Genomic DNA, 10,864 nt, shown 5'->3' with positions numbered 1-10,864 from the left:
AGCGGCATGAGCTTGCTCCGGACGGTTCTACTCAAACCCAACGGCTCGACGCCATCCATCCCTCTCCCCATTCCCGGGAGGATGTGGGTCCCGGCCCCGCGGCGCCGCTGCTGCCCTGGGCCTTCTTCTCTCTGTAAACCAAAGGGGTTGCCATGCAAAGCCCCAACGCCTGGAAGCAGGGTCGGTCGTTCACAGGACCTCTTGCCTGAAATAAGACGCGTTTCACTCCCCTAGGCCCTGAGGAATGCGGAAGGAAAGCCAAGGAGATAAGCTCTGTTAAAAGGGATCCCTGAGCAGAGTATCGTCTAGAAGGCACCCGAGGCGGGTGGAAGCCCAGCCTGTGTTCAGTGACCACCTGCTGACGCTCATTCCCAGGAGGTTACACCCCTGTGACGGGCCTCCAGTCATTTAGAAATGCCCCCGTTCCCCAAGGCCTCCCTGCATGGCTATGCAGAACCTCGTACTGTTTTTCCTGCTGTTATGGCAACAAGGTTTCGGTGTTTACAGAGCGATCGTGTCCTGACAGGCCACGCTGGGGACTCCGCGTTGCTGGCTTGCACTGAGGGGGAGCGAGGGACCCGGGAGCCGGCACAGCTGCGCCACCCACCTGCGCAGGAGGCGGGGAAGCGAGCAAATGGTGCTCGTGGGCGACGCGCGGAGCCCCCCTTTCCCGGGACTGTGGCCACCTGGTCCTGCGCTTGAGGCACAGATTGCAAAGGAGGCTGAAACCCGAAAGAAAAGGAACCCCCAAGTTCCCACCAGCATGTGGATTCTGGAAGGCCCACGTCAGAGCCCGTGGGAGACCTCCGGGACAGTGGCGGGGGGAACGAAGCCGCTCTGGGCGAGGGCAGGGCGGACCAGCACGTGAGCTCTCTGTGCCGCTGCTCGCTGCTCAGGACACAAGGGACAGCTGCCCCGCTCACCTTCGCCCCTGATGGGACCCCTGGCCCGGGCTCCGTATTCCCAGCCCACGGCCAGCCACAGGAAGCTGGTTGGGAAAATGTCCTGGAAAGAGCAGCGTCCCGCAAACAAGATCTTCTTCAGAACGGGCCACCTACTCCATGAGAAGAACTATGCGTCGCGGGGACCTCACAGTCTGAGGTTCTCTGCCCTGGAGTTGTTTTCTGGAGTTTGCCCAAACTTCTCTGTACTCTGTGACCGACACACTAACCCAAACTCAAACACCCAGCCCCTCCACTTTGCCTTTGGGTAGCTTGGTTCCAGTTGAAGAGGGAAATCAGAGCCCCGGATACAACAAGCTGCCTCTTACGGGTTCTAGATGTGCGCCAGGGCAGCCATCAAGTCAGGAAAAAATGGGGCAAGCTGCAGGCCGAGTTTCTCCCTTTCATTTTTTTTCTTCTCTCTGTGCACCCGTGTTCCTATAGGTATGGGTGCTTCTTTGGTTGCAAAAGTGTGGCATGAACAAAGAAAACAGAAGTGCAGGATGGACTTTACAAATCTGTGCCTCATTTTTTATATTTGAGGTTCTGTTCTGTTTAAAATTATAAACAGCAAGAAAAATGCATATTTTCTAATACTTGGGATGAGCGTTCCAACAAATAATAAACTATGTCTTACCATGTAACACAGGGCACGTGAAGGAAAAAGCTTTGCTTCCATGGTATGGACTTTCTACTTATGTCAAATAAAATTTAAAGTATGGGGGGAAGGCGTGATAATACCTGCAGCACATGCCTCTGGGGAGCTCTCCAGGCAAACCGGGCCTGGGTAAGAAACTAGCTAGAAATGCACCAGCATGACATCAGGGTCCTCCCCTCGGGAAGTTGACGTGCCAGGCCCATCGTCTCGTTAGCAACTGTGACACTGTTTGCAATACCTGTTGCTATCAGTGACTTCGCCTTTCTTTCCTCAAGAGCTGACTTCGCTCATCCTCTGCCAGCTCCCCAGGGACGGGCACACAGAGCAGCCGGTCTGTGGCCAGCCTTCCCAGCAGTCGGATTAAAGGATATTGTTGGAAGCTGTGCTGTGGCATGTCTTTGTGTTGCTTCTGATCACCCCACTTCAGCCTGCCACACGGCAGCTGCAAAGGCAGCTGATGTGATCATCTTCAGCACCGCAACAGGCTTCGTTGTCATCGAGAAAAGAATTTATTACAAACACAACCGAGGGCCCAGATCTCTGTGCTAAGTACTCTTGCAAGAAAATTACATAAGCCTTGAGTCTTACCAGGAACTCTGCAAATTTATTATTCACTCATTTAACAAATATGTCCCAGCCCTCCCCTTCGGTATGGGTCTGCACGATGCCCTAGGCAGGCAGCGGTACGCGAGGTGGACGAGGCCTTTGCCTCCACGGAACTGCAGTTCTGTGGGGCGACTGTCAACCAGCACGGAGCCAGGAATATGACTGCCGGCGTCAACTCTGCTCAAAAGCAAATTAAGAGAATGTTGAGATAGAGAATAGAAAATATTTTCAGACATCAGGTACTTGAGATCTTCTTCCCTGGATGAAAGACAATCCTGGATAAGAAAACGGCTGTGAAACTAAACACCCTGGAAGCCTTCCATGGGCGGGACATGGGGAGTCGGGCCACCTTGTTGTCAGAGCACATGTACCCTCTGGTGCCCCCAGAGACCTGCGGGTGCCTGAGTGGATATACCACTTGTCACTGCATGACAGATTGCTGCTGGGCCCACCCACATCATGACCCAGTGGGTCCACAAACACCCGACTTAAGAGGAGCAGCCCTGGTCATGTAATCATTTGCTGTCCCACAGTCAGATGGCCACCGTCAGCCAGTGCCAATGGCAGACCAGGACAGGGGCTGCTTTGTGAATGGGAAACAGCACTCACTTGCACGTGGCTCTCTGAAAACCTGGGTTTGGCTCTGGGATGGTTAGATCTCGCCAGAGACTCCCTGTGATGTCCACATGACCTGTTCGCCACAGATCTACTCAGTAAGAATCCCAAGAAGCAGGCTTGTCCTAGAGTCTGGACCTTCCCAAGAGCCCTCCCTTTTTCTTTGCCCCTCTCAGAACTGGAAGCCTTTGTCACCATCCCAAACAGGGGTCACAGCAACATTTCCAAGTGCGATCTATGCTGCTCCCAAAGCACAGAGGTCTAACAACATCATGCTTATTCTTTAAGCAGTGGGAACTCAAAGGTGCCCAAACTTATTCTTCAAACGAGAGGGTATAATAGGGTTCTCCAGGGAAATAGAACCAGTCAAATATATAAACTTAATAAAATTAGACTTATTTTGAAATCTACTCATTATGGAAAGAATCCTTACGATGAAGAACTGGGGCGGGGGGTGGGGGAGCAGAAAAGTCCCACAGCCCCCCTGAGAGCTACAGACCCTGGGAAGTCTGTGGTGTAACTGAGTCCTGGTCTGATGGTCCCCTCAGCTAGAGAAGCCGAGGTGAGATGTCCCAGTTCAAGCACCTGAGGTAGGAATGAAACTGATGGGTCCCGCAGTCTTCCAGCCTTTGCTCTACTCGGCCCTGAAAGGACGAGGTAACGTCCGCCTTTGCAGGGGGGAGCACTCTGCTGTACTGAGCCCACTCCTCCGAGTGCTGCTCCCACCTGGCAGCACCTCACAGACACACCCAGTGAGAAGGTTGAATCTGAGCACCTGTGGCCAATCAAAATTAACCATCGCAAGTCCACACACACATGTGCTTAAGCCCCACTGAATCTCCTAATAAAGACAATAACGCGGTCATAATTACACCTAGTGTGATAAAACTATCCTGCAGACAAGCAAAATCATATTCACGACTCCCTTCCGCAGAAGAGGAGGCTAAGTCCTTGGGAGTTGTTGACTCCTCTTCTCCTTGATGGCACATAACTTAAAAACTCTGTGAGGACTCCCGGCCAAGATGGAGGCCTAGGCAGACACGCTGTGTCTCCCTCCACAACTAAGAAGGAACACAACTACCTCAAAACTAGAGACAACCAGAGGTTCCAGAAAATCAAGCTGCGTGGAAGTCCATCAAACAAAGATATAAAATAGAAATACTCACCCAGACTGGTAGGAGGGGCAGACCCAGGGCAGAGAAGACACGGTGTGGTGGTGGCAGCAGCAGGCCGGCAGAAAGCACGGTCATACGTTTTAAAAAGTCAAGAGGGACACCTGGGGAGCGTTCCCAGCACCAGACCAGACCGCGCAGCTAATGGTCACAGTGCCAGGAAAAATCAAGCCTCATTGCTTCTGACTGTGCAGACCAGTGGGGGTTGGGGTGGAAGAAGAAACTCCTGGTCTCTCAGCAGATTCTGCTTGTTTAAAGGGACCCCACAGTCCTAGAATGTCTGCAGACCCACCTACTCTGGGAGCGATGGCCAGGGCAACAGCTAGAGAGGCACCAGTCCCATATGGGAGTGGGAGAAGTGCCTGGAACAGGGGTGAGTGCTGAGCAAGAGGTATTGTTCCCTCTCAGACCCTTCCCCAAAATACAGCGCCACACATGGTGAAACAGGTCACCCTGTACTGATGAATACCTAAGGCTCCACCCCTTACAACATAACAGGTGCAACAGTTCTACCTAAGACACAGAGGCAAACAAACACAGGAGGCTGTCAAGATGATGAGACAGAGACGTATGGCCCAAAAGAGGGAACGGATCAAGGTTCTAGTGGGAGAACTAAGCGACAAGGAGATAGCCAACCTAACAGATGTAGAGTTCAAAACACTGGTGATAAAGATGCTCACAGACTTGACAGATATGCTTAAGTACAGCAAACACATAAGAAGTGAAGGTTATGCTAAATGAAATGAAGGAAAATCCACACAAAACCAATGGTGAATGAGAAGGAAACTGGGGCTCAAATCAATAATTTTGAATATAAGGAAGAAAAGAAAAAACAGTCAACCAGTACAGAATGAGGAACAAGAATTGCAAAAAATGAGGAGAGGCTAAGGAACCTCTGGGACAACTTTAAACACACCAACATCTGAACCATAGGGGTGCCAGAAGAATAAGAGAAAGAGCAAGAAATTGAAAACCTATGTGAGAAAATAATGAAGGAAAACTTCCCAAATTTAGCAAAGGAAATAGACATATAAGTCCAGGAAGCACAGAGAGTCCCAAACAAGCTAGACCCAAAGAGGACCACACCAAGACACATCATTATTAAAAAGTGCCAAAGGTTAAATATAAAGAGAGTATCTTAAAAGCAGCAAGAGAAAAGCAGAGAGTTACCTACAAAGAGGTGCCTATAAGACTATCAGCTGATTTCTCAAAAGACACTTTGCAGGCAAGAAGGGACTGGCAAGAAGTATTCAAAGTGATGAAAAGCAAGGACCTACAACCAAGATTACTCTCTCCAGCAAAGCTATCATTTAGAATGGAAGGGCAGATAAAGTTCTTCCCAGACAAGTCAAAGCTAAAGGAGTTCATCATCACCAAGCCATTATTATGCTAAATGTCAAAGGGACTTACTTAAGAAAAAGAAGGTTATGAACATTAAAATGACAACAAACTCACAACTATCAACAACTGAATCTAAAAAATAAAAACAAAATCCAACTAAGCAAACCAGAACAGGAACAGAATCATAGATATGAGGGTCATTTGGAGGGTTATCAGCTGGGAGGGGGGAGGGGGAGAAATGGGGAAGTGGTGCAGGGACTAAGAAGCATAATTGGTTGGTACAGAATAGACAGGGGGAAGTTATGAATAATATAGGGAAGGGTGAAGCCAAAGAACTTATATGCACAACCCATGGACATGAACTAAGGGGGGTGGGATTGCTGGAGGGAAGGGTGTTACTGGACTGAGGGGAGCAAAGGAGAAAAAACTGGAACTACTATAATAACATAATCAATAAACTATACTTAAAAAAAAAACTGTGAAATAAAATTGATACTTCTCACCTGACATAAGAAGAGCACAAGAGAGGAACAGAAACAAAGGTCGTAGCTGGTATTTAGAACTACCTTCTTCTGCTCCTCATCCTGTGTTCCCTGCGCCTTCAGCAAGCATCTCACCTGAACCAGGCTCTACCTGGTGGGTGACCCACACCTTCGTTCCTGAAAAGTCTGCCCCCTAGTGACCTTGGGTTGGGTTGTAGCTGCCCATGAGCTTACCCACAAGGCAGGCAGTACTCAGAGACTCCCCGAGAGAGCTCCTGTACCCCAGCCACCATCTTCATACCTCCATGTGGAGCAGCAGTCCAACTTGCCCTTGGCAGTCGGATCGGTCACCCGGCCAGCACAGAGACTCTCTTCTTTGCCTGCTGACTCAGAAGCACTGGGAGCCCGGAGGGCCCCGGCCGCAGTGTGAGCTTCCAGTTCAGTGGGATCATTGTTGCGTCTCCTGGCAAGAACATTCCTCCCTGGAAACTAAGGCTTCTGGGCCAGCAGAGCACAAAGCCACAGAAGCAGGAAGCAAAGGTTTTGCTAATGGGTCACTGGGGGTAACAGCAAAGCTGCCTCCCCCGTTTTCACGCCTGGATTCCTGGACCCCTGAGTCTTGGCTGTTGGAGAAATAGCACCGTACACTGGACACTAATCCCAAGCACACATGGCCCTCTGGAGAAGCGTGCCCCAGCCCTGCAAGGAGGTGCCACCTGCCCCCACGCCCCTCCTATCACACCGGCTGCTTCAGGGCGGTGGGAGCGTAGCAAGACCAGTGGATTCTGTGGGCCCACCGCTGTGCTTCCTTCGCTGCCCAGCCCCAGGCGGCCCCAGACTGCTGGAACCCTCGGTGCCTACTGCTGAGGCAGGCTCCTCAATCTCTGGTTTCTCTCAGTCTCCGGAGCACAAGGTCTTACCAGGGCATCCAAAGCGCTCACCATTTCCTGCTCGTGTATAGTGAACACAATGTCACCAACATACCGGACCACAGTGGTCTTTCATGGAATGTCCAGATAATCACGGTCCCTTCAGACGATACTGTGATGAAGAGCAGAGGAGCTCCCTCGGGCCCAGGGAGAGTCTGTGACTGAACATTGCTGTCCTTTTTGGTGAATTGCTTCTGCTCCTTACTCACGACAGGGATTGAAAAGAACACGTTGGCCTGCTCAGTAACCCCATGAGCAGTAGTGTCCATCTGCTCTATCAGGGACATCATGTGCGGCACAGCAGCTGCATTGAGGCCGTCACCTGGCCAAGTTTCTGCTGGTCCATGTCACCTGCCACGCCTCACCTAGCTTCTTCAGGAAGTATTACAGGCAGTATTAAATGCAGATTGAATAGGGTCGACCATCTGTGTTGGTATAAGCAGGATCTAATCTCTGCCACGCACACAGGGTTTGGGGAGACCAATTTTTTTTGATTTACCATCGTGACCTGGGTGATGTCTATGTGGTCTTTCCTGCTAGGATAGCTCTTACTCCATGGGTTAAAGGACTTGGCCAGATGCTAAATATGTCCACCCTGGTAATTCAGTCAGGAAATCACAAAATGACAACCAGATGAGTCCAGAAGCCCCCGGGGCCCACTTTGAGATGGTCCCGGGGCCAGAGCTTCGTGTGTCGCCTGACCTCCATTCTCCCTCAGTCTAACGCAAAAGCCAGGGGAGTGTTCTGGGTTCCCCGGTAACAGTGTCATCTCAGACCTCTGTCCAACAGCCCTTTAAAATCCAGAGTCTGAGACAAAAGTTCATGAGCAACTGACCGATGAAGAAGGTATCCTTAGGAAGACTGCAAAGAGAATGGGAGAAACCAAAGAGGAAAAAAAAGGTCAAAGCTGAAGAAAGGTGCAGTTTGAGGCAAAGTCCTAGCCTTGGACTAATGTAGCAGGTGAGCCTCCTGGTGAACGTTGTAAGTAAAAGTGGGCAATCGAGATGGGAAGCGAGGGGGGTGGTCTTTGGTCTTCCATACCCTGCATCAGGCTGTCACTGGTTAAGTGCCCCCCAGCGCAGGAGCAGGTGGGTCAGGGTACATGTCCCCGCACTTCCGGCCCTCCTGAGGGGACCTCGGTGTTCTGTAGAGAGGGGCAGGCATTTCTGTTGAGAAATCAGTTGATAGTCATATCAAAACTCCCTTGTATGTTATTTGCTGTTTTCCTCTTGCTGCCTTTAGGATTCTCTCTTTGTCTTCGAATGTTGCCGTTTTAAGTACAATGTGCCTTGGAGTGGGCCTCCTTGGGTTCATCTTCATTGAGACCCTCTGTGCTTCCTGGACTTACACTTGAGAGACTTTTTCTGTCCTCATGTTTGGGAAGATTTGCTGTTAGCAGCGACATCACAGGGGGACCAGGGGGGCGACACGCTGGTGGGGTTCTGCTGGGGCATCGCTGTATCCACCCCAGCAGTTAAACGGGCAAACAGAGAACGGCCGAAGGGCCAAGAAAGTTGGAAATAAAAGGAGCCAAACCTGGGGGAGCAGAAACGCTAAGTAGGGGGAGCTGAGCTCAGCGTAAATGCGTGGCCAGCACCAAAGGAGACGTGAGGAGGGGCCCCAGTGGCCCAAACACTCACATCTGTCCTCCCACTTCTCCAACAGCTACCGACACACCCTCCCCTCCCCAGCCCCACACACCGCCTTGGAGGAATTCCCAACCAAACAACACCCGCACGCAGCCTCCCATTAAACGTGTTCGACTGGTTTTCTTGCGTCTCAAGAGGAAATATAAGAATTAAACATATTGGGAAAGGAGCTGAGCAGCTTTGTGTAAGTTATTTAACCACTTCAAGCCTTCGTTTCATATTTTTAAATGTGCATAATACCCTACAAGGGTTTTTAAAGATTAAGGTTTAAAATCTATCAAGAAATGACTAGCACAATGCCAGGCATATATAGAGGAGGCAGTAAGTAAACAATGGTTTCTTGTTCCTTTAGACACGTCCCCAAATTAGACTACACATTTCTTTTCCTGACATTCTTCAGGACAGCAGGGCTTCTGCCACTACATGGCGCTAGGTTGCTACAGGTCGTGATGGGGTCAGGAACAGCCCATTGAAAACCCGAAACCGAGGGGCAGACTCAGCTAGAACCCTGGCTGGCAGATCTCTCAAAGGGAAGGCACTCACAGGTTTTCTTTAGCTGTAGTTTCTACAGTGAGAAACGGTTTACTTCTGTAGGGTATTAGAACAAATGCCTATGACTGACTGACGTCTTCAAATATATGACGCTTATGTCATGGAGGATTGTTTCCCATACGTCTGGTAGTTTGGACGGTCACCCCTGCTGTCACTTGGGGATCAGGAGGTTCAGTCTCAGCACACAACGGTCTAGGGGAGAGGCCTCAGGAAGCATGGGCCCGTGAGAGCCACTCTGACAGTCTCCTGTAGGAATCTCTATTTCCGCCTGACTTGAGGATCCAAGCGCCAATAATCAGTGAAGCAAAGGTCTCGTGTAACAAACTGGTCTGGAGAGACAGCCAGAGAAAGCATGTGACCATGGGACAAACCGTCAAAATGGATAAGGCTTTGGGGGTGCGGGAACAGAGGAAATCAGGTGAATGAATGAGAAAGTAGTGAACACAATTATGGGCAAAGTAGTTAATACAAGACACACAGCTCTAGTTTACTCCTGTAATGTCTAACCCCCAATCAGTCATCCATGGCAGGTGAACGGATGGGTGGGGAATGAATGGAGAGGGTCATTGAGATCGAAGATAATCATTGATTGATAGCTGTTGAAATGGGTTATTCAGAGGAAACATAGTCTGAATTTCTAAACAGTTATGCACTATAGTTCCCAGACGGAGGCTTTAATTTTCCACGTGTCTTTGTCCTTGTGCTACAGTGTATTGCCACCTGGCGCCCTTTGGTTCCCCAGCCTGGCCCCATAAGAATTCAAGTTGCCTGGCAACTGATCCATCCACTCAAGTGTCCTGAGGAAATGCCCCTCTCTCCCAGGACGGCGCGTGACCCACATTATTTCAGTAAGCGCCAGTGTTTACACCTGAGCTTGAGGCGATAATCCTCGTCTGCAGGATTTCCATCACGGTCTATGAAAACCCACGTACACACCAAAAAAGGCAAGTGAGAACTATGTAGCCTGTCCTTTCTTTCAGGAACTATTTGTTTGACACTACATGGCAGACAATGGTGCACGTCCGTCTAATGCTGAAATATTCCTTGGTTGTATACGAGCCAGGAGAACGTGTAGACGCACCAGGACACCTGTAGACGGACGCGATGACGAGTATTAGATATTTCTAGTCTTCTAAATAATGGAAGCCCTCAAGTCCCTATAATGGGATGGAAGGGCTGTATTTTTCACTTGAATCCTGCAGTCTTTTCAACGGAAAGCTCACAAACACATACATGTACTCACGTACACACGTGCCCTTCCAGCTGAAGTCGCTACTCTTCATACTTCTACAGGGAGCAGTAAAGCACAGAGGGAAGTGGCACATTACCTTTTGCTTCCAAGGCTTCAGGGCTCAGAGACGGAACTGACTCTTCAGCAGCTGCAAGGTGTAGGGGAAGCAGAGGGCCCATTGCTTTCTACGGACACATTGGTTAGCCGAAAGTGCCTAAATCTGCTGAGCAGGACACGGAAGGGCGGCCTGGAATGCCTCTGTCCCATCATGCATCGCATCGTGTTTTCTGGGTCCTGGGAGGGACGCGCCCACAGATGGCCCAGAGGCCAAGTTCATCTCATCACAGCTGTTACAGCGAAAACGTCTCTGCACTTATTTTCTCTCTGTACAGGTGTGTTACTGTGAGCTGGAACTCGTAAAATAATGACTTCTTTCCCCACAATGTAACCATTTAGACTCTCATGGATGGAACTTTCTTACAGCAAAACATATATTTCTTTTTTTGTTTATTGGTTAAGAAATAAAAGGGCCTAAAGGACTGAGAGGAAAAGTCGGACACGTGCACAGAACTACAGACGCGCAGAGGTTCAGGGCCCGCTCTCCAGAGCTGACGCGACGAAGCTCTATTTCGGGAGGAGGAGTTGTGTTATGTTTTATTTTATGGCAAAGTATTATGTGGTGATTAAG

This window comes from Furipterus horrens, unplaced genomic scaffold (assembly GCF_987537825.1).
Source record: "Furipterus horrens unplaced genomic scaffold, mFurHor1.1.pri manual_scaffold_10, whole genome shotgun sequence".
NCBI lineage: Eukaryota > Metazoa > Chordata > Mammalia > Chiroptera > Furipteridae > Furipterus > Furipterus horrens.
This window is presented reverse-complemented; position numbering follows the sequence as displayed.